Genomic DNA, 24,787 nt, shown 5'->3' on the forward strand with positions numbered 1-24,787 from the left:
GCTGCAAGCATCTGCTTCTGTATTTGCCAGACTCTGGCAGAGCCTCTCCGAAGATAGCTATATCAGGCTGCTGTCAGCAAATACTTCTTGGCAACAGCAATAGTGTCTAGGTTTGGTGTCAGTACATAGGATGAATTTCCAAATGAGGCAGTTTCTGGATGGCCTTTCCTTCAGTCTCTGCTACACACTTTGTCTCTGTACAAAAACTCCACTGAGTATTTTGTTCCCCCTTCTAAGAAGAACTGAAGCATCCAAGCTTTGGTCTTACTTCTTATTGATCTTCATATGGTCTGTGAATTGTGTCTTGAGTATTCTGAGCTTTTGGGCTAATATCCACTCATCAGTGAGTGCATACCATGTGTGTTCTTTTGTGACTAGATTCCTCATTCAGATATTTTCTTGTTCTATTCATTTACCTAGGAATTTCATGAAGTCGTTGTTTTAAAGAGCTGAGTAGTGCTCCATTGTGTAAATGTAACACATTTTCTTTATCCATTCCTTTGTTGGAGGACATCTGAGTTCTTTCCAGCTTCTGTCTACTATATATAAGGCTGCTATGAACACAGTGGAGCATGTGTCCTTTCTATATGTTGGAGCAGCTTTGGGGTATATGCCAAGGAATAACATATCTGGGTCCTCAGTTAGTACTACATCTAATTTTTTGAGGAACCACCACACTGATTTACACAGTGGTTGTACCAGCTTGCAATCCCACCAACAATGAAGGAGTGTTTCTCTTTCTCTACATCCTAACCAGCATCTGCTGTCACCTGAGCTTTTGATCTTAGCTATTCTGACTGGTGTGAAGTAGAATTTTAGAGTTGTTTTGATTTGCATTTCCCTGAGGACTAAGGATGTTAAACATTTCTTTAGGTGCTTCTCGGACATTCAAGTTTTCTCAGCTGAGAATTTTTTGCCCCATTTTTTGTGGTGAAAAGGGGTGTATATTTAGAATTAACAATCTGAACTCAGTTTAGATGATCCCAATCTTGTTGGAAACATCTAGAGCATCATAATCAGGAGCCAAGCGAACATACACCTTCTTCTCTCCATCAAGCCTTATCAGGGTATTGGCTTTGGCCACATCAATGTCATAGAATTTCTTCACAGCCTGTTTGATCTGGAACTTGTTGGCCTTAACATCCACAGTAAACACAAGAGTGCCTTTTTCATTTTTTTTCATGGCTGACTCATTGGTCAGTGGAAATTTGATGATAGCATAGTGGTCAAGCTTGTTTTTCCTGGGTGCACTCTTTTGAGGATATTTTGGCTGCCTCCAGAGCCGCAGGGTCTTGGGCTGCTGAAAGTGGTTGATGTTCTGATCTTCTTCTTCTTGTGACTGTGGATGCCTTTCAGCACTGCCTTCTTAGCTTTCAACGCCTTTGCTTTGGCTTCGGCTTTGGGAGGGGCAGGAGCTTCCTTCTTCGCTTTCAGCACCAACTTGGTGAAAAGCTCTTTGCCCCATTTTTAATAGGGTTATTTGGTTCTCTGGAGTTTAACTTTTTTTTGAGTTCTGTGTATGAATTGGATATTAATCCTCTATCAGATAAAGATCTTTATTGGTGAAGATAATCTGTAGGTATCCATTTTGTCCTATTGACAGTGTCCTTTACCTTACAAAACTTTGTAGCTTTATGAGTCATTGGTATTCTATTCAGGAAAATTTCCCCTGTGCAATATGTTCAAGGCTCTTCCCCAGTTTCTCTTTTTTGTTTCCTTATATCTGGTTTTATGTGGAGGTCCTCTGTGGCCATCTTGCCTGCCAATTCCTGACCCTTGAAGTAAGTAGTTTCCTACTGTAGTTCTCCTTTAGAATGAATAGATGACATTTTCACCCTGACTGGTTGTGGTAGCTTTTTAAGATTTAGAGTTATTATCTTCCTATTCTAGCACACAGCATCTCTTTCAAGCTTACTATTTTTACAATTTGCAGAATCCAGGCTCTTCTTTTTCTTATTCTTTCCACTCTCCTCTGTTTGTCTTTCTGTCTCTGTATTTCTCTTTTCCTCTTACCCTTCATCTCTCCTTCCTCACCCTCTGTCTTCCTCTGTCTTCCCTCCCGCTCTGCTCCATGGACTCTTGTTTTCTTTTATACATGGAGTTCTATCTCTAGCTGTGGACTTCACTTATCATATTCAGACTTTCCCTAAATTGTGGCAGGACATATGATTTAGCATTTCTATGATGAGACTCTACAAGATAGCTCAGTATATCCATTTTTTATTTTTCATCCTTATTCCATGCAAATAAAACAAATAAGTTTGTCTTTTTTTTTGGAAGTCTGATGCCAAGGGTCTGTGCCTCATCAATGTATCCCAGAAATACCACCATTTCAGTAAAGTCATGTTTATTCTCGTCTTTATCTCCCCATTAGAACTAGACCTAAAGCAGCAACTGTGTGATTGCCTTGTAACAAAACAGGGCCACAGACCTATTCAGAAATGCCTGTCTCCGTGAAGGTGTAGCATAAATAAGGAAATATTAGAGCCAAATAAAAGAGCAGCACCAATCACACAACTCTCTAAGTCAAACCAGCCAAGGGCAAGGATGCCCAACCTGGTCCTGCATCACTGTCTAGAAGTCATCAATTTATGTTCAGCCAAATGGATATGAGATCTAAGTGAAGGCCATCCCAGTGATGGAAGGATCAAAGGATCATCTGTCACTCAGCTAGAGAGCACGGGTCAGTCTTTCTCACTGAGACTCCACTTTTCATCTGAATCATGAGAGTGCAAAGGAAGGTCTTGAAAATAGCAGAGTTTTAAGTAAATACTGAAGGTTTCTATAGATGCTTAATGTCTGACCAAATGTTAAAACAAAATATGACATAAGTGTTGCATAATAAAGTTTAAATGAAAATTTCCAGTATTAAACAAAACATTACATCTCTTCCTTTGTTTTCTTCTGCTTCACATTCTTTTCTTTTGCAATTAAACCATTTTTTAAATATATTCTTCTGCTTCTCCAGTAGATGGCACCCTATTACAACTTTCAATTGCTTTCTGCCTACATACTCATTTCAGTCTACAAAATAATGAGCTAAGATGGATAGGTAAATATGTATAGATTAAATATAGATATAAAAAGACGGATAAAGATAGATATAGATAAATGATAGAGATAGAGAGGTAGGTAGATAGATAGATAGATAGATAGATAGATAGATAGATAGATAGATAGATAGATGATAGATTGGATAGATAGATAGATAGATAGATAGATAGATAGATAGATAGATAGATAGATAGATAGATAGATAGATGATAGGTAGGTAGAGATAGATAGGTATATAGATAGATAGATAGATAGATAGATAGATAGATAGATAGATAGATAGATAGAGAGAGAGAGAGATGATAGGTAGGTAGAGATAGATAGGTAGATAGATAGATAGATAGATAGATAGATAGAGATAGATAGACAGACAGACAAATAGATAGAGAGGTGATAGATACAGAGTTAAGAGAATTCAAATTTACATACAGCAAACTATAAAGTTTTTCAAACGTTTTAAATTTTAGGGTTTTTTAGAGCCTAGAGGCATGTATAAATGTGGCATATACATTGCACCTACCATGCTCTCCTCCCCTCTCAAATTCCTTTCATGCCCTCCTCCAAAATTTATAGTTTCGTCTTTATTATTGCATACATACATATTTACATGAATGTGTATACATCTTACTGAGTCCATTTAATGTTCCTTGTATTGTACATGTGTCCAGGGCCACTTGGTATTGGAAATTCTGTGCAGGACCTTGTCCCTGGAGGAAAGTAATTCTCTTACTCTCAGCAGTCACTGACCATCTGTAGCCAAGATAGCTGAGCAGGTAAAAGTACTTGCTGTACAAACTTCACAACCTCAGTTTGAACCCCAGAATTTATACAATCCCTGGATGTGGTGGTGCATATCTGTAATGCCAGCATTCCTATGGGAGCTAAAAACTGGAGGATCATTCAGAAGCTTGAAAGTCAGATAGCCTAGAGTATGCACTATGTCAAAAACAATAAGAAAGATAGTATATAAACAAAGTAGAAGAGAGAACGAGTTATCCTAAGTTGCCTTTTAATTTCTACACATACGCTACACACACGTGCATGCACAAAAACACATTCATACATACTCTCACACAAACATTCACACACACTAACATACATCTACACATTCACATACTCTCTCTCTCACACACACACAAACACAAACACATCAGCACACTCTCACGCATGCATATAAATACATTCACACACTCTCACACACAAACACATATACACACATGTGCACATTTACATACACACAAGTAATTTTTTGATGTAAATATAGGAGTATTTTTTCTTTCTTCTTAATCTTGAAAAGGTTATTTTCAAATATTCCAAACTTTAAAAATATAGCCTGCAGAACATGCACTCAAACCATCCGACACCAGGAACAGCAATGATCCAGGGACACTGGCGAGGAGGCATTCCCACTAGCCTGGGTGCAGAGAGATCTCTACAGAGCAAGAGAAAATTGCGATTCCCCAGTACCCCTCCCTACCCAAGCTTGGTTCAGAGAATCAGTAACCCGGCATCGGGCTATACTCAGCCAGACGACATTAAGTGCAGAACTTGAACTCAGACCATCCACCACCAGGAACAGCGGTGAGCCAGCAGTGAGCCAGAGACACAAGACTGACAACAAGATTGCAAGAGGAAAGGGAAAGAACATACCACAGGGAAACCAAGAAAACCTGGCAACACCAGTACCCAGCTCTCCCATAACGGCAAACATTGGAATGCTAAACACTCCAGAAAAAGAAGAAGCAGACCTAAAATCATACCTCAAGACAATGATAGAGATCCTTAAACAAGAATGGGAGGAAAAGCAAAAAGAATCAGAAGCTTTTAAAAAGGAAACAAAAAAAACCCTCAAAGAACTCAAAGAACTAGAGGAAAACAGAATGAAAGAGATGAAGAAATGGAAGAAGGAATTTAAAACGGAAATGGACACAATAAAGAAAACACTAAAAAAGACAACCCTAAGCATAGAAAACCTAAAAAAAAAAAAAATCAGTAGTCACAGAAGCAAGCATTTCCAAAAGACTACAAGAGATGGAAGGGAGAATCTCTGGGGCCGAAGACAATATTGAAAACATAGACAAAATGGTCAAAGAAGATGCAAAAACCAAAAAGCTCCTAACCCAAAATGTCCAGGAGATCCAGGACACAATGAGAAGACCAAACCTAAGGATAATAGGAATAAAAGAGGGCGAAGAATATCAACTAAGAGGCAGAGTAAATATCTTCAAGAAACTCATAGAAGAAAACTTCCCTACCCTTAAGAATGAGATGACTATGAGCATAAAACAAGCCTACCAAACTCCTAATAGATTGGACCAGAAGAGAAATTCCTCCCGACACATAATAGTCAAAGCGCCAAGTGCCCAAAGCAAAGAAAAAAATATTAAAAGCAGTAAGGGAAAAAGGCCAGATAAAGACAGACCAATCAGAATCACACCTGATTTCTCAACAGAAACTATGAAAGCTAGAAGAGCCTGGACAGACATCATGCAGACCCTAAGAGAGCACAGGTGCCAACCCAAGCTGCTATACCCAGCAAAACTCTCAATCACCATAGATGGTGAGATGAAGATATTCTAACACAAAACTAAATTTACACGATATCTGGCAACAAACTCAGCACTGCAACGAATTATAGGGGGAAACCCCAATACATTGAGGGGAACTACATCCTAATAAAAAGAGGAAAACTCCTAAGAAAGAAAACCAAAAGAAGAAATACATACAAGCACAATTCAACCACCAAAAGCTAAAATAGCAGGAAAGAGTTACCACTATTCCTTGGTATCTGTTAAAATAAATGGATTCAGTTCCCCAATAAAAAGACATAAGTTATCAGATTGGATACATAAACAAAACCCAGCAATTTGCTACATACAGGAAACTCATCTCAGAGAAAAAGACAGACACTATCTCAGAGTAAAATATTGGGAAAAAAAACCTTCCAAGAAAATGGTCCCAAGAAGCAAGCTAGAGTCAAAAAAGACAAGGAAGGACACTTTTTACTCATTACAGGGGAAATCTGTCAAGAGGAACTCTCAATCCTTAACATATATGCTCCAAATACAAAAAAAAAAACCATATTCATAGAAGAAACCCTACTGAAGTTCAAAAAATATATTGCACCCGACATAATAATAGTGAGAGACCTCAATACCCCACTCTCACCAAAGGAAAGATCATGGAAACAGAAACTGAACAAGGATACTGTAAAACAAGAAGAGGTTATGAACCAACTAGAAATAATAGATATCTACAGAACATATCATCCTAAACAAAAGAAAAAGGTTCTTCTCAACACCTCATGGCACCTTCTTGAAAACTGACCTCAATAGATATAATAAGATTAATAAACCCTTAGCCAGACTAACTAGAGGGCAAAGAAAGAGTATCCAAATTAACAAAATCAGAAAGGTAAGTGGAGAAATAACATGTGAAACTTAAGAAATTCAAGAAATCATCAGACCCTACTACAAAAGCTTATACCCAACAAAGCTGAAAAATCTGTAGGAAATGGATGAATTCCTAGAAAGACACAAGATATTTAAGTTAAATCAGGACCAGGTAAACCATCTAAATAATTCCAAAACAACTAAAAAATAGAAGCAGTCATCAAAAGCCTCCCAACCAAAAAATGCACAGGTCCAGATGGGTGTAGAGCAGAATTTCATCAGACATTTATTGATGACATGATACCAATACTCTCCAAACTATTCCACAAAATAGAATTCAATGGAACACTACCTAACTCATTTTTTGAGGCTGCAATAACCCTCATTCCTAACCCACACAAACACCCTACAAGGATAAAGAACTTCAGACCGATCTCACTTATGAACATTGATGCAAAAATACTCAACAAAATCCTTGCAAACCGAATCCAAGAAGACATCAAAACAATCATTCACCATGATCAAGTAGGCTTCATCCCTGGGAAGCCAGGGTGGTTTAACATACAGAAATCCATCAATGTACTCCACCATATAAACGAACTCAAAGAAAAAACCACAAGGTCATCTAACTATATGCTGAGAAAGCATTTGACAAAATTCAACACCACTTCATGTTAAAAGTCTTGGAAAGAACAGGAATCCAAGCCCCATACCTAAACATAATAAAAGCAATATACAGCAAACTAACAGCCAACATCAAACTTAACTGTGGCAAACATGAAGCAATCCCACTAAAATCAGGGACTCGACAAGGCTGCCCACTCTCCCCGTACCTATGTAACATAGTACTGGAAGTCTTGGCTAGAGCAATTAGACAGCAAAAGAAAATCAAAGGGATACAAATTGGAAAGGAAGAAGTAAAATCATCACTATTTGCAGATGACATGGTAGTGTACTTAAGCGACCACACAAATTCCACCAGAGAATTCCTACAGCTGATAAACAAGTTCAGCAAAGTGGCTGGATACTAAATTAACTCAAACAAATCAGTAGACTTCCTATATTCAAAGGACAAACATGTGGAGAAAGAAATTAGTTAAAAGATACACTTCACAATAGTCACAAAAACTATGAAATACCTTGGTGTGAATATAACTAAGTAAGCGAAGGAACTGTATGACAAGAACTTCACACCTCTAAAGAAAAAAATTGAGGAAGATCTCAGAAAATGGAATGATCTCCCATGCTCATGGATTAGAAGGATCAACATTTTAAAAATGGCCATATTACCAAAAGCAATCTACAGATTCAATGCAATCCCCATCAAAATTCCAACCTAGTTCTTCATTGAGTTGGAAAGAGCAATGTGCAATTTCATCTGGAATAACAAAAGACCTAGAGTAGCGAAATCCATCCTCAACAACAAGAAAACATCTGTGGGAAATACTACCCCTGACCTCAAGCTATATTACAAGGCAATTGTGCTAAAAACTGCATGGTACTGGTACAGGGATAGGGACGTGGATCAATGGAATAGAATAGAAGATCCAGAAATGAGCCCTCACATATTTGGTCACCTGATTTTTGACAAAGGAGCTGTAAACATTCAATGGAAAAAGGACAGCGTATTCAACAAATGGTGGTGGTCCAACTGGTACTCAGCATACAGAAGATTGAAAATAGACCCTTTCTTATCTCCTTGTACAAAGTTAAAGTGTAAGTGGTTCAAAGATCTCCACATTAAACCAGGTACACTGAAACTATTAGATGAGAAAGTAGGGAAAACCTTAGAACACATAGGCACAGAGGAAATTTCCTGAACAGAACACCAATAGCTCGAGATCAAAGGTCAAATATTGACAAATGGAACTAAATAAGATTGAAAGTTTCTTTCTTTTTTCTTTTTTTACTTTATTTTTAAAAACAAAGATAAATGTACAAATTTTCACCATTTTTGCATAAAAGTGTACGAATGCATTTTTAAGGTTGTAATTAAGTATTTCTGGGTACTTATACATACACATATGTATATATGTAACAATAATATAGGAAAACAGGCTATTAATTTGAGGGGATAGGAGAGAAACTGGTAGGGGCTGTAGGGAGGAAAGGGCGATGTGATACATTTCTATTTTAATTAAAATATATTCTTTTTTGTTGAACTTCACACAAAAGTCTGTAAGTTGTTTTTGGGGTGTTCAGAGCTTTCTGGGATTAGTATCCCATTATCAGTGACTGCATATTATGTCTGTTCTTTTGGGACTGGATTACCTCACTCAGGATGATATTCTCTAGATGCATCCATTTTCTTAAGAATTTTGTTAAGTCATTGTTTCTGATAGCTGAGTAGTACTCCATTGTGTAAATGTACCACAATTTTTGTATCCATTCATCTACTGAAGGACATCTGGGTTCTTTCCAGCTTCTGGCTATTATAAATAGAGCTGCAATGAACATTGTGGTGCATGTATCTTTGTTGTATGTTGGAGCGTCTCTGGGGTAAATGCCCAGAAGTGGAATAACTGGGTCTTCAGGTAGTTCTATGTCCATTTTTCTGAGGAACCGCCAGACTGATTTCCAGAGTGGTTGTGTCAGTTTATAACCCCAACAGCTGTGGAGAACTGTTCCTCTTTCTCCACATCCTAGCCAGCATCTATTGTCATCTGAGTTTTGGATCTTGGCCAATATGACTGGCGTGAGGTGGAATCTCAGGGTTGTTTTGATTTGCATTTCCCTGATGGCTAAGGATGTTGAGCACTTCCTTAGATGTTTCTCAGCCATTCGATATTCCTCAATTGAGAACTTTTTGTTTAAGTCTATACCCCATTTTTAATAGGGTTGTTTAATTCTCTGGTGTCTATCTTTTTGAGTTCTTTGTACACCTAGGATACTAGGCCTCTAGCTGATGTGGGGTTGGTAAAAATCTTTTCCCACTCTGTTGGATGCCGTTTTATTTTCTTGACAGTGTCTTTAGCCTTACAGAAACTTGTTTTCTGCTATTTTTGTTGTTAGAGATAATATTATGTTTGTGTATCTTTCTTCTTTTGGTTTTTTGCATAGTTATTTTCTTGATTTTCCTAAGGTGTAATTTCCCCCCTTGTGTTGGGTTTTCTGTCTATTATCCTTTGTAGGGTTAGATTTGTGGACAGATATTGTGTAAATTCTGTTTTGTTCTGGAATATCATGATTTTTCCATCTATGGTGATTGAGAGTTTTTCTGGATATAGTAACCTGGGCTGGCATTTGTGTTCTCTTAGGGTCTGTATGACAACTTTTCAGGATCTTCTAGCTATCATAATCTCTGTTGAGAAGACTGGTATGAGTCTGATTGATTTGCCTTTGTATGTTAAATGACCTTTTTCCCTTAGTGCTTTTAGTATTCTTTCTTTGTTTTGAACATTTGGTGTTTTGACTATTATGTGTCAGAAAGAATTTCTTTCCTGGTCCAATCTATTTGGAGTTCTTTAGGCTTGTTGTATGTTCATGGTCATCTCATTCTTAAGGGATGTTTTCTTCTGTTATTCTGTTGAAGATATTTACTGTGCCTTTCAGTTGATATTTTTCAGCCTCTTCTATACCTATTATCCTTAGGTTTTGTCTTTTCTTTGTGTCCTGGATCTCCTAGACATTTTGGGTTAGGAGCTTTTTGGTTTGTGCATCTTTTCTCTGACTGTTTGGCTTGTATTTTCTATGTTGTCTTTGGCCCCTGAGTTCCAACTCTTCCATTTCTTGTAGTCTGCTGGTGATGATTGTATATACAACTCCTGATTTCTTTCTTAGATTTTCTATTTTCAGGGTTCTTCCTTTTTGTGATTTTTTTTATTGTATCTATTTCCATTTTCAATTTCTTCACCTGTTTGGCTGTGTTTTCCTGTAGTTCTTTGAGTGATTTCTCCTGTAATTGTTTAATAGAGGTATTCATGTGCTTCTCGAATATCTCCATCATCATCATGAAGTATGATTGTTTTAGTCTAAATCTTGTTTATCTGGAGTGTTGGGAAATCCAATACTTGCTGTGGTGAGAGAACTGGGTTCTGATGTTGCTAGCTTGTCTTGGTTTCCATTGCTTGTGTTCTTATGCTTTCCTCTTGCCATCTTGTTTTCAGTGATTGTTGGTGATCTTTTTGTTTGTGACTGGTGCTTGTCTCTTCTGTGAATCTGAAGGCCCATGTGCTCAGTAGGGGAGATTGCTCCTGGTTTTTCCACTCTTTGTGGGCAAGCAGTGAGTTCTGATGGCAATGATTCAGTTCTGTCTTCCTGGGGTCAGGTGTGAGAACTCTTACAAGGCTGTTCTGGGAGTTCAGCCCTCTGCCCACAGGTCCTGAGTCCTAATGGCAGGGACCCAGCTCTTTCTCTACGCCAAAAAGGACCTTTTTCCAGAGAGGATCATGCTCCCTGTACTCAGAGAACTCCCTGAGTTTCCTCACTGGACATTCGGCTTGCCTATGCTTCAGGCTGGCTGCTTGTCCAGGTGTAAAAGCACCTGTGCAGCTGATCTGGGAGCTCAGCCTTCCCTGGGCAGATCCAAGTCTTGATAACAGAGACCTAGCCCCGTGGGCCAGAAAAGACCCTTTTCCAGAAAGCAACACACTCTCAGCTATCTGAGAATTTCTGGTGTTACCTCCCCAGGCCTTGGACCCCAAGCTCACCACTGGTCTAGGTTGAAAGGCATCTGTGCAGCTGATCTGGGAACTCAGCTTCATGTGGGCAGACCCTGAGTCCTGATGACATAGTTCCAGCCCTCACTGTCCTGGATGAGTTTTTATCCTCCATCCAGAAAGAAAGACCTTTCTGTCTCTCTCGGCCAGCAGAGCAAGAAGCCCAAAGGAAAGAAGTCCAAAAGGAAGGTTGCCCAGTCCCCGCAAGAAGCAGGAGTCAAAAAGGTGGTCAATCCTTTGTCTGAAAAAAGGCCCAAGAACTTTAGCACTGGGCAGGATTTTCAGCCCAAAAGAGATTTAACATGATTCATCAAATGGCCACGATACATCAAGCTGCAGCGGCAAAGAGCCATACTCTATAAGCAGCTCAAAGTACCTCCTGCCATTAACCAGTTCACTTAGGCCCTGGACAGGCAAACAGCTACGCAGCTACTTAAGCTTGCCCACAAGGACAGACCAGAGACAAAGTAAGAGAAGACGCAAAGGCTACTGGCCATGTTGAGAAGAAAGCTGCTGGTAAAGGAGACATCCTAACTAAAAGACCACCTGCCCTCTGAACAGGAGTCAGTATAGTCACCACCTTGGTGGAGAACAAGAAGACTTAGCTGGTGGTGATTTCCTGTGAATGTAGACCCCATTAAGCTGGTGGTTTTCCTGCTTGCTCTGTGTCAAAAGATGGGGGTGCTCTACTGCATTATCAAGGGAAAGGCAAGGCTAGGGTACCTGGTCTACAGAAAGACATGCACCACTGTTGCCTTCACACAGGTTAACTCAGAAGACAAGGGTGCTCTGGCTAAGCTGGTGAAAGCTATTAGGACCAATTGTAATGACGGATATGACGAGATCCGTCGCCAATGGGGATGCAATATTCTGTAGCTCCCATTGCCAAGCTGGAAAAGGCAAAGGCTAAAGAACTAGACTGGGTTAAATGTACACGAAGTTTTCTGTACATAAATATAATTACAAAACTGAAAGAGAGAGAGAGAGAGAGAGAGAGAGAGAGAGAGAGAGAGAGAGAGAGAGAGAGAGAGAGAGAGAAGCAGAGGGAAGAGAGGGAGGAAGGGAGGGAGGAAGGGAAGAAAGAAAAGAAAGAAAAGAAAGAAAAGAAGGAAGGAAGGAAGGAAGGAAGGAAGGAAGGAAGGAAGGAAGGAAGGAAGAAAGGAAGGAAGGAAGGAAGACCTTTCTGGGGAATTACCACTGATTCTCTAAGGACCACTAGGGCAATATGTGTTACTGCAACCAACTAAGTCAGCATCCTGCACTGCAGGACTGGCAGAGTCGACTTTCCCTACCTTCCCATATGTCAGGTTCTAAGACCTTTCTATTCCAACTCCTAAAATCAACATTGAGTCTAATTTCCAATCTCCATAGATGTTACAATCATTAAACACATAGATTGGTGTGACATGAATTTGCTAGATAAGTAATGGGTTACCACAACCTCTTTTTCTACCCTTTGCAATCTCTGCTCCCTGCCAAAAAATTATTAATTAACTAACTAATTAATTAATTAAACTATTCTTCCCAGTGGTAGTTTGGAAGGGTAGATTACATTAAGAATTTCTATAGACCCACTGGGCTGAGTTAACCCAGAGGGTCAGGTCCATGGTCTTCTAGTGTTTCCTCACATGAACAATTAGGTTTCAGTGGCTTAATCTACTTAGAGGTGAGTTAGCAGAGATAATTTTTGAGCTCCCTTTGGTGGTAGAAGCCTATCCTACACAAACCTGGATCTGAAGCTTTGTGGATTTAGACAACTGCTCTGCAAGTCTGAAAGAATAGGAGATGGTACACATTAGTCTTATGGTTTTGTTGATTGGGGAATGTTTCCCTTGTTTCCAGGTTAGGTTTCCTTGGACAGATCTTTGCTTCACTGATTCTGAATGGCCATATTTTAGCCTTCTAATGTGTTTTCTCCACAGCCTAACAGCCTGAAGATTGCCTTTGATGGTAACAACACATAACCTAAGATTTTTCTAGTAATTCATTAGAACTTTGTGCTGGTTTCTGTTCATAGTATCTTTCTTATGAAATTAATTACTTATTAAACCAACCCTATGGAGTTGCTATAATTATTGCCCCAATTTCTTACAAGGCTCTTTCATCTCTTGTCATGTGCTACAAACCAGAAAGGCAAATATTTACATTTCAGATTTATCCACATTATGTTGTGAGTCAGATGAGTCTGTAGGGTACTAAATAAGAACTCAGACTCAACTCAAGCAGGTTCTTGGGAGCGAGGTTCTAGAAAGAATTTCTTGCTCATCGAATAAAAGCATTCATTTCTCAATAAAATTTTCATCTGACAATGAGTTGAGACATTATTAGTGTGGGACATCCAGAAGAGAGAGAGAGAGAGAGAGAGAGAGACAGAGAGAGAGAGAGAGAGAGAGAGAGAGAGAGAGAGAGAGAGAGAGAAATTTAGGATGTGGGGGGGGGGGAAGATTCTCACAGACACAGAGTAAGACAATCACATAAAAACTGAGGATATCAGGTAACCAGGCAGGTATCAGGACTTAAACTAGAATAAATGGGATATGGAAGTTATGAGCTACTCAGGAAATGGGCCCAAGCTTATGTCCTAGGAATGTATTCATCAATATAATAAGCTCATAGAGTCTTTATTTCAGGGAACATGTATGTAGGTGGGAAGGTCCACAGTTATACAAGGGAGGTTGTTTATCCTCTGTAGGTCAAATTTCACTCTGAAATTCCAATCCTGGGATTTTGGAAGTTTAACAGTAACTGAATGTGACCAGAACTGGAATACAGAAAAGAGAGATGGTGATTCTCTTTCGTTTATTTAATGGGATATTCTCTGTATTTACAATTCAAATGTTATACCCCTCTACTTCCCTCCCTCCTTCCCCTCAACTTGTTTTCATGAAGGTCCTCCCTTTCCCGATTACCCTCTCCATCTCAGTGCCTTGACTGATGATGATGATGCTCTTCCCATGAGAGTAAAAATCTTTTAGCTATTTCAGTCATTTCTTTAGCTTTTTCATTAAGGTCCCCATGTTCAGTCTGCTGTTTACCTGCAAGCATCTTCAGTTGTATCTGTTGACTCTGGCAGACCTTCTGAGGAGACTTCCATGTCTGGTTTCTGTCAGTAAACACATCTTGGCATCAGAAATAGTGCTTGGATTTGATGGCAGCACATGAGGTGGTTCTCCAGGTGAGGCAGCCTCTGTAGATCTTTTCTTCAATCCCTGCTCCTCTATTTGACCTTGTATTTCCTTCCCTGTTTTGTTCTTCCTTCTAAGAAGGACTGGTACATCTTCATTCTGGTCTTCCTTCTTTTGGAGTTTCATAAGTTCTGTGGATGTTTTCTTGAGTATTCCAAGCCCTTTTTTTTGGGGGGGAGGGGTGGCTAGTATCCACATATAAGTGAGTTCATACCATGAGTTTTCTTTTGAGACTGGGTTACCTCACTCAGCATGGCAGCTTCAAGTTCCATTCATTTGCCTAGGAATTTCATGAACTCGTTGTTTTTAATAAGTGAGAAGTATTGCATTGTGCATATTTCCTGCGATTTCTGAATCCATTCCTCTGTTGAGAGACATATGGGTTCTTTCCAGCTGCTAGCTATAAATAAGGTTGCTATGAACACTGTTGAACATGTGTCCTTGTTAGATATTGGAGCTACTTTTGGGTATATGCCCAGGAGTGGTATAGCTGGGTCCTCAGGTGGAACAATGTCCAATATTCTGAGGAACCACCAGATTGATTTCCAGAGTGGTTGCACCAGTTTACAATCCCACCAACAGTGGAAGAGTGTTCCTCTTTCTCCACATCCTCGACAGCATCTGCCATCACCTGAGATTTTGATCTTAGCCATTCTGACTGGTGCAAGGTGGAATCTTAGGGTTGTTTCCATTTGCATTTCCCTGATGACTAGGAATGTGGAACATTTCTTTATATGCTTCTCAGCCATTCGATATTCCTCCATTGAGAAGTCTCTGTGTAGCTCTGTACCCCATTTTTAATAGGATTCTTTGAAGCTCTAGGATATAGCTTCTTGGGTTTCTTTCTTTCTTTTCTTTTTCTTTCTTTCTTTTTTTTTTTTTTTTTTTTTTTTTTTTTTGTATATATTAGATACTAGCCCTCTATCAGTAAAGAATTGGTAAAGACCTTTTTCCAATCCATTGGTTATTGTATTGTCTTTTTTACAGTGTCCTTGGCTTTACAGAAGCTTTGCAATTTCATGAGGTCCAATTTGTTCATTCCTGATCTTAGAGCATAAGCCATTGGTGTTCTGTTCTGGAAATTTTCCCCTGTGCCTATGTATTCTAAGCTCTTCCCTATTTTCTGTTCTATTAGTTTCAGTGTACCTGGTTTTATGTGGAGGTCATTGATCCACTTGGACTTGAGCTTTGTATAAGGAGATAAAAAGAAATCGATTTGCATTCTTCTGCAGGCTGACTGCCAATTGAACCAGCACCATTTGTTGAAGAGGTTGTCCTTTATTCCATTGAATGATTTTAGCATTTTTGTCAAAGATCAAGTGAGCTTAGATGTTTGGGTTCATTTCTGGATCTTTGACTCTATTCCATTGGTCTACTTGCCTGTCTCTAGACCAATACCAGGCAGTTTTTAATCACAATTGATCTGTAATACAACTTGAGGTTAGAAATGGTGATTACCCCAGAAGGTTTTTTTTTTTTTTTTTTTTTTTTTTTTTTTTTTTTTATTGTTGAGAATGGTTTTTGCTATTCTGGGATTCTTATTATTCCAAATAAATTTGCAAATTGCTCTTTCTAACTTTAAGAATTGAGTTGGAATTTTGATGGAGTTTGCATTGAGTTTGTACATTGCCATAGAGCAAAATGGTCACTTTTACATTGTTGATCCTTCTAATCAGTGAGCATGGGAGATCTTTCCATCTTCTGAGGTGTTCTTCAAGTTTCTTCTTCAGAGGCTTGAAGTTCTTGTACAGATTCTTCACTTGCTTGGTTATGGTCATACCAATGTATTTTATATTCTTTGTGGTTATTGTGAAGGGTGCTGATTCTCTAATTTCTTTCTCAGAGAGTTTGTTCTTTGATTAGTGGAAAACTACTGATTTACTTGAGTTAATTTTATATCCAGCCACTTTGCTGTAGGTGTTTATCAGGTTTAAAAGTTCCCTGGTTTAATTTTTAGGGTCACATAAGTATACTATCATATTATATACAAATAGTGATAATTTGACTTCTTCCTTCCCAATTTGCATCATTTTGACATCTTTTTGTTGTTTTATTGCTCTGGCTAGTACTTCAAGTGCTATATTGAATAGGTAGGAAAAGAGTGGACAGGCTTGTCTAGTACCTGCTTTTAGTGGGATTGCTTCAACTTTCTCACCATTTACATTGATGCTGGCTACTAGTTTGCTGTACATTGTTTTAACTGTTTAAGTATGTGCCTTGAATACCTGACCTTTCCAAGACTTTTAACATGAAGGGGTGTTGAATTTTGTCAAATGCTTTCTCAGCATTTAGAGAGATAATCCTGTAATTTTTTTTTCTTTGAGTTTGTATAGGTAGTGGATGTCATTGATGAATTTCCATATATTGAACCATCCTTGCATCCCTGGGATGAAGACCACCTGATCATGGTGAATGATTGCTTTGAAGTGTTCTTGGATTTGGTTTGTAAGAATTTTGTTGAGTATTTTTGCATCAGTGTTCATGAAGAAAATAGGTCTAAAGTTCTCTATCTTTGTAGGATCTTTGCGTAGTTTAGAAATGAGTGTAAATGTGGCTTCAAAGAATATGTTCGGTAGTATTCTCACTATTTCTATATTGTGGAATAGTTTGGAGAGTATTGCTATTAGGTCTTCTATGAATGTCTGATAGAATTCTGCACTATCAGGTCCTGGGCTTTTTTTTTTGTTTTTCTGGTTGGGAGTTGTTGATGACTGCTTCTATTTTTTAGGAGTTATGGAACTTTTTTGATGGTTTATCTGATCCTGATTTAACTTTGTCTCTATTTGGTTGATTTCAGCTCAGAGTTTGATTATTCTCTGCCAACTACTCCTCTTGCGTGTATCTGGTTCTTTTTGTTCTAGAACATTTAGTTGTGCTTTCAAGTTATTAATGTATGCTTTCTCCATTTTTTCTTTTTGGAGGCACTCAGTGCTATTGGCTTTCCTCTTAGCACTGCTTTCATTATATTTCAAAAATTCAAGTACATTGTTGCCTTTATTTTTGTTAAACTTTAAGAAGTCTTTGATTTTTTTTCTTTATTTCTTCCTTGACCAAGCTGTCATTAAATAGAGCATTGTTTAGCTTCCATGTGTATGTGGACTTTTTGTTGTTGTGGTTGTTGTATTTAGTTCATGCAATCATTTGAAAAGTATTTGCATTTGTCAAAGGTCTTCTTTGACAGTCTGATAGAATTCTGCACTAAAACCATCTGTTCCTGGGAATTTTGTTGTTGTTGTCGTTGTTGTTGTTGTTGTTGTCGTTGTTGTTGTTGTGAGTATTTAAATGACTCATTTAACTCAGTAGGTGTTATGGGACTAGACCACTTAGGGGTTAGATTGTTTATTTGATCCTTATTTAGCTTTGGTACCTGGTATTTGTCTTTAAAAAATTAAAATTTCTTCTATATTTTCCAGTTTTGTTGAGCATAAGCTTTTGTAGTAGGATCTGTTTTTTTTTTTAAATTTCTTAAGTTTCTGTTGTTACATCTCCCTTTCCTTTTCTGATTTTGTTAATTTGAATATTGTCTTTGTGTCCTCCAGTTAGTCTGGCTAAAGGTTTATTTATCTTGTTCATTTCTCAAAGAACCAACTCCTGGTTTTATTAATTTTTTTGGGGGGGGGGAGATATGGTTCTCTTTGTTTCTACTTGTTTCATTTCAGCCCTGAGTTTCTTTCCTGCTTTGTACTCTTCTTCTTCTTCGGTGTATTTGTTTCTTTTTGTTATAGAGCTTTCAGATATGTTTTTAAGCTGCTAGTTTATGCTCTCTCCAATTTCTTTATGAAGGTACTCAAAGCTCTGAGTTTAGCTCTGCAGTCATTGTATCCCATAAGTTTGGGTATGTGGTGCATTCATTCAATTCTTAAAAAGTCTTCAATTTCTTTATTTATTTCTTACATGACCAAATTGTCATTGAGTAGAGAGCTATTCACTTCCATTTATATGTGGGCTTTCTGTTGTTTTTGTTGTTATTGATAACCATCCTTGGGGATCTGATAGGATGCATAGAATTATTGCAGTCTTCTTGTATCTGTTCAGGCTTGTTTTGTGACTAATTATATAACCAGTTTTGGAGAAGGTACTAATAGGTGCTGAGAAGAAAGTATTTTGTTTGTTTGTTTGTTTGTTGTAGAATGAAATGTTCTATAGATATCTGTTAAATCCGTTTCGTTTATGACTTCTTTTAGTTTCACTGTCTCTGTTTAGTTTCTGTTTCCATAATCTGCCCATTGGTGAGAGTCGAGTGTTAAAGTCTTCCACTATTGTGTAAGTCTCACTGTGTGTTTTGAGCTTTTGTAAAGTTTACTTATGATTGTAGCTGCTCTAGCATTTGGGTATAGATGTTAAGAATTGATAGTTCATCTTGGTAGGTTTATCCTATGATGAGTAAAAAGTGTCCTTCCTTATTATTTTTGATAATCTTTTATTGAAATTTTATTTTATTTGATATTAGAATGGCTACTTCTATGTTTCTTAGGACCACTTGCTTGGAATTTTTTTTCAGTCTTTTACTCGGAGGTAGTGTCTTTCTTTGTCACTGAAGTATGTTTCCTGTATGCAGCAAAATCCTGGGTCCTATTTATATATTCAGTCTGTTAGTCTATGTCTTTTTATTGGAAAACTGATTCCAATGATGTTAAGAGATATTCAGAAAAAGTGATTCTTGCTTCCTGTTATTTTTGTTGCTAGAAGTAGAATTATGTTTGTGTGATTGTTTTCTTTTGTGTTTGTTGGAATATTACTTTCTTGCTTTATCCAGGGTATAGTTTCCTTTCTTGTGTTATAGTTTTTCATCTATTATCATTTGTAGGAATAGATTTGTGGAAAGATAACATTTAAATTTGTTTTTGTTATTAAATATCTTGATTTCTTTATCTATGGTAATTGAGAGTTTTACTTGGTATAGTAGTAAGCTGGCATTTTCATTTTCTTAGGGTCTGCATTACATCTGCCCACGATCATTTGACTTTTACAATCTCTGTTGATAAGTGTGGTATAATTCTAATACCTCTGCCTTTACATGTTACTTGACCATTTTCCCTTACTGCTTTTAATATTATTTTTTTGTTTTGTGCATTTTATGTTTTGATTATTATGTGATAGGAGAAATTTCTTTTCTGGTTCAATGTATTTGGGTTCTTTTATATTTACAGGCATCTCTTTCTTTAGGCTAGGTGTGGAGAGCTTTTTAGTGCCACTAGACAGTTGGCAGAGGAAATTTTGACATTACCTGGACAAAATACATAAGCTCAATGTAGAAATCTGGCTCTGGCTCTGGGCTCAGGAAACTGTTCTGGATTAAAAACATTAACATTTGAAGCTCAGGGCAGGCTCAGCTAATGTAAGTATGGCAGTCCCTTGGTCTCTTGGAAGTCCCGTTTCTCTTGGTCACCCAGCCTAGCCCCCAAAAAGATGTTTACAGGATTTTTGATTATTAGTTTGCTTGTTCCTTGGCTCATAACTGATTTTATCTTTTTGTATGCAATTAAAGTGGTTTAAAAGCAGACTGAATAATAAAAATTTCACTTCAACCTCAAAACTGGCTGGAGTCATGTTATAGTTTTGTCTAATTGTCTTTTTTCTCTTTCAAGCCTCACTCCTGCCCTGGGGAACCTGTTGTTTGACTGAGCTAGACTTGGTCACTCAGGAAAGTTTTCTACTATAATTTTATTGAAGCTATTTATTGGCCTTAGAGTTTGGACCCTTTCCTCTCTTCTATGTCTTTTATCCTTAGGTTTGGTCTTTACATTGTGTCCTGAATTTCCTGGATGTTTTGGAATAGGAGCATTTTGCATTTTGCATTTTCTTTGACTGTAGTATAAATGTTTATTGTATCTTCTATACCTAAGATTATCTCTTCTATCTCTTATATTCTGTTGGTGATGCTTGTATCTATGACTCCTGATGTCCTTCTTGGGTTTTCTATGTCCAGGGTTGTCTTCCTTTGTCATTTCTTTATTGTTTCTATTTCTAATTTTTTATTTGTGCCATTTTTATTGTGTGTTCAATGAAAAAAAATACATTATCTGTTTACAAAATAACTCTTGAAAAATACAAGGAGTATAAATACTATGAAACAAAGCAAACTCCAGTCATGAGACAATACTTACATCCTGCAAAAGCAACAGTTTGATCTCCAGGTTATGGAAAATAGAAGTAAAAAGTCACAACACAGAAAAGATCCATATCTCCAGTCTGTTGAAACTTCGCTGCAGTTACATGGAACATTTTTAAACTGAATGTTTTTTCCAATGTAAAAACTAAACAACAAGGCTAAATCTGTGCCTGGTGATATTAATTTAACTCTGAAGTTACACACACAAATACCATTACATGTCATTTGTAAGTGGATCATCTCTGTTATTCATAAATAAGTAACAGAATTGTAGTCCATCTTGTGATATTTGATAAATGCCAGATTTTATTAAAGTTACTCTTGTTAACCTGGATAAAGCAGGCCTGTAGCAGCAGATTTTTGTATAGCCATGGTTTTTGAATCCTTCATTTTGCCACATTCTCTCACACATTTGTGCATTTTCATGTTACACTGTGATTACTTAGACTCACCTGTCCTTCTAAATTAATTTCCAAAGTTGGAGCATAATCTTTGCCCTCAAGCTATGCAGTAATTAAGGCTTTCTTTACCAATGACATTGTTTATATACAATGTGCTGCTCTCCACCTTTGCTCTGCAGTTACCTTGCCCTTCTTCCCACCACTTGAATAGCTCTATAAATAAAAAGAATAATATACTTCTTAATCATAACCTCATCAAAACCAAGTATCACGTAATTCTTCTTTCAGTGTCCAAAATCTACCTTAGTGTTGGCAATTCTCCTTAAGACTTACAGCTGCCCATAAGGACTGACAAAATATCCTCCTGTTCTTTCTGAGAATGATACACCACTGCACAAAGAATCCAATTTAAAGACTAATTGGAGAGAAAATTTTTTATGAAAAAAATTGAAAACCCGTTAAACTGAAAATTTAAAATTAGTTCCACTTTCTAATAAAAAAAAACATAAAAGTGCATTGTCAGAATAAGGAGTTTGTATGCCAGTTTTTATTGCAATTTTTTAAACAATGCATCACACATAAACCCAATCTGGGTCTCAAATATGGATACAAATACAGCTTCAGAGTTTTTTTTCTTTCCTTATTAAAGGTAGTAAGTATTCTGAAATACTTAATGCAGCTGTTCTTTATAATAGTAGCACTCCTGGTTTTGCATACTAACCTGGACTTCAGATCAAATGCTGATGACCCTAAGTGAAATAGGTCACCAAACAACTAAACCCCATCAGTCACATCTGATCTTGTCCCTCCATTCTCCTTTTCTTTCTTCTTTACTTTCTTTCTTACTTTTTTCTTTTTTCCTTTCTTTCTTGCTTTCTCTTGTTTAAGCATTTGAAGACAAAAAAACAGGTTGAGTTGGCAGATCTATTTACAGACTCTGAGGTGGTTTTACCTATTTAATGAATTCTTGATAACAGAAATAGGATTTGCAGGGAGAACAGGAATATCAGAAAGGTCTGTACTAGATCTTTTCTGAGAGGTCAACAGATAAGCCAATGCTGGAACAGTTTCTGTCTCCATTCCAACTAGTTCCTTTGTCTCTGTTTTATCATGCCCACTCAAAGACAGTTGGCATCTTCACTTATTTCATCAGCTTCTGTTTTGGTTTTCTAAAGACTTTCTTCTTTATGGGGTGAAGACCTTCTCTTGACTCTTAATATAGGATTAGGTAATTTTTTTGCTATGTTTCCTGAAGGTCTAGGTGATGGGTTTACCAATCATGTCGAGGATCCAACTCTAGAGACTGTAAGTTTTGGTGGTGAAAAAACAGTGGTGTGTGGCAGTTTGAGGAAGGCTTTTAGCCGATGAACCTCCTGGGCTTTCACTGGAATTTTCTTGTGGCACATAAACCTCAGAAACCTGGAGGCTGGTCACAGATTTCACAGTTACAGCTGAAATAGGACTGTTTCTGCCCTGAGAGATGACAGAACTGTTCAATGGACTGCCCTTTATAGTACTAGTGAGAAAAGACACAAACATGATGTTGACACTGTCCATAGACAAGTCAAGGCTGCTGTCATTCAGATTTGCTAACTTGACTCATTCGGCTGAATGTGTCTTTCTATTCTGAAGCATGTGACTAGGCAGCAGCTAATGGAGTTGCATTCTCTTCACATGCATTGCTGTAGTCTTCATATGCAACTCAAATATTCTTCTTTGTTGCTTGCCTATAAACTGTGTCTGTGAAACACTGGATATTATAGGTGAGGTCAACAAAGAGATTTTCAGAGATTTTAGTTTTTTTTTTTTTTTTAAACACTACGTCAATCTCCCACATTGTGTAAAATTATTCTTTGTTAGAACTTTATTTGGGGTCTGGAAATGACTGGGAATTCACATGAGTCAGTGTGTAAGACCCAAATTGAGTCTTATTTATTTGAGGCTACCATAAATAAGAGATCAGGGATCAATGCAAAAGCAAGAGGTTTATTAGTCCAGTGCACTGGGATGGCCTACAACCAGAGGAGAGGTGACCTTGAAAGACTGTTACAAACAGTTTTTATACTTTTTAGGGGTGCAGATTACATCAGCAAGGTCATAATTTAAATTCATTGGCTAAGTAAATTGACCTTTAAATCTGTTGGTTAGTGAGCATACGCATCAGGACCATATCTGGGAACAGAGGGTCAGATGGCTACCAGTCAGTACATTCTATGATTCTTCTGAGATTTATTTACTCAAGGAAGTCCCTTATGCTGAGGCAGGGTGGGCCACTGGACCTTTGTTTCTGCACAGTTGGGGAGAAGAAGAAGAAGTTAAGAAATGTGTAGGGCAGGGGTTCCAAGAATAGAGAATTTTCTACTGTAACTTTATTACCCCTCCTCTTTCTAGGCCCCTATTTCAATCTTGAAATCAAAGGTCATCTTGTTCCACAGCTTCATACTTTTGTTTGAGCACCATTATTTGCACTGTTAAGGAGTTCCTTGATGAAAGCAACTAAGCAATTCAAAATTCAAGAACCAAACTTTAGGAGCTGACATAGAATGATCAAAGATCTTACCAGATTGAAACTAAAGTGATCCCCTTGCTGTAAAAGCAATCAGTCTAGACCTCTCCTTTTCTGCAGGACTAGTTCTGCCAAGGGTATGAGCAACTCCTGAAGGTAGGAGAAAGAATATATCAAGGTCTATGGCTGCACACAAATTGGAGTAGTGGCTGGACAAGATTGCCAGGGAGGAAATTGCCATTTTTAAACCTCCCAGGCTGACTCCCAAAAGCATACTCAGGGTTAAGGCTGTAATTGGTTCTCTATCCTGCTTAGACCTGGTCCCTTCTTTAGTATATAAAAGACCTCAGAGCCCTCATGATATAGTAGCCAAGGCATAAGCTGAACTAAGACACAAAACCCCTTGATCTGATTCAGGACCTGAAGATATACACAAGGGCTCAATTTTGAAGAGCAAACCCACCAGGTATTCCCAGAAAAAATCAAATACCCATCTGTTCTATCATAGTCATGAGTAAAGAGTTACAAAAAAACTTTTTCTCTGGGAGGACATTGCCTATGCATAGTCCTTTTCTCAGTTTCTGAGTGGAAATATCCCACGTGTCTAACCCAGCAGCTAATTTACACAAATCAGGTGGTAAAAGTGGGCCACCAGGTGTAAGAGGGTGTGCTTCTGTTGAGGTAGACCATACTGCATCTCCGGTGGCTGATGAGACCACCTAGGTAAGTCTATTGGGAGCATGGAGATTGGCAAGGCTCAAAAGGGTGCTAATGTAAAGTACCAGGAGAAGGAGGGTCTTTATTATTGGAGTCCCTGGTGATCTTCAGCTTTAAGAGATTTCCTGCGGTTTGGGTTCTCTAACTTGTGAGGTCCTAGAGGGTTTCTTACTCAGGGACAGGCTTCACATAGGAGGCATTTATTCAGGCTGCCATTGGAATAGTCAGTGGGACTAGGTAGAGTACTTTCCAGTATGGCTCAAGTGTCTGTGTGCAGTGTTGCTGCACATAGACTAAGTCTCCAACCTGGAACTGATGATGTCTTAGGAGTCCCTGACCTATAGGCAGCTGTCAGCTGTGATCATACATTTTTCTGCACCACCTGAAGACCTTTTATCCTAGCATATACATTATTATTATTATCATTACAGGTAGGTTCTATATCTCTCATAACAGTCACAGGTGCTGGAGTTTCATATAAAACTTCAAAAGGAGTCAGGCTAAAGTAGGATTGGGTGTTTCTAGCTCTAAACAAGGCAAAGAGAAGGAGCACCACCTAGTCAATGCCAGTCTGTAAGGCAATATTTTTTAACTTTGAGGATGGTAAGCACAATAAAGTTTCCAATTGGTCCCCAAGAAATGAGCTAATATCTGACTTACCTGGGAAACAAAAGCTGGCCCATTGTCTAATCCAATTGCCCTAGAAGTGCAAAACATAGGAAAGATCTCTTCTAGAATCTTTTTAGCTACCACTGCTGCCAT

The 24,787-nt window shown here is 38.0% G+C and overlaps 1 pseudogene across 1 annotated transcript; it reads right to left on the reverse strand.

Moving 5' to 3' along the window:
• Window positions 1–973: 973 nt before the first annotated feature.
• LOC308425743 (large ribosomal subunit protein uL23-like) lies at window positions 974–24,787 on the reverse strand (annotated as a pseudogene). Its single transcript has 2 exons — window positions 24,686–24,787; window positions 974–1,440 (listed from the first exon to the last, which is right to left on the reverse strand). The product of its transcript is annotated as a large ribosomal subunit protein uL23-like (transcript).

This window comes from Micromys minutus, assembly GCF_963924665.1.
Source record: "Micromys minutus genome assembly, chromosome: 1".
In the NCBI taxonomy this organism is placed as follows: Eukaryota; Metazoa; Chordata; class Mammalia; order Rodentia; family Muridae; genus Micromys; species Micromys minutus.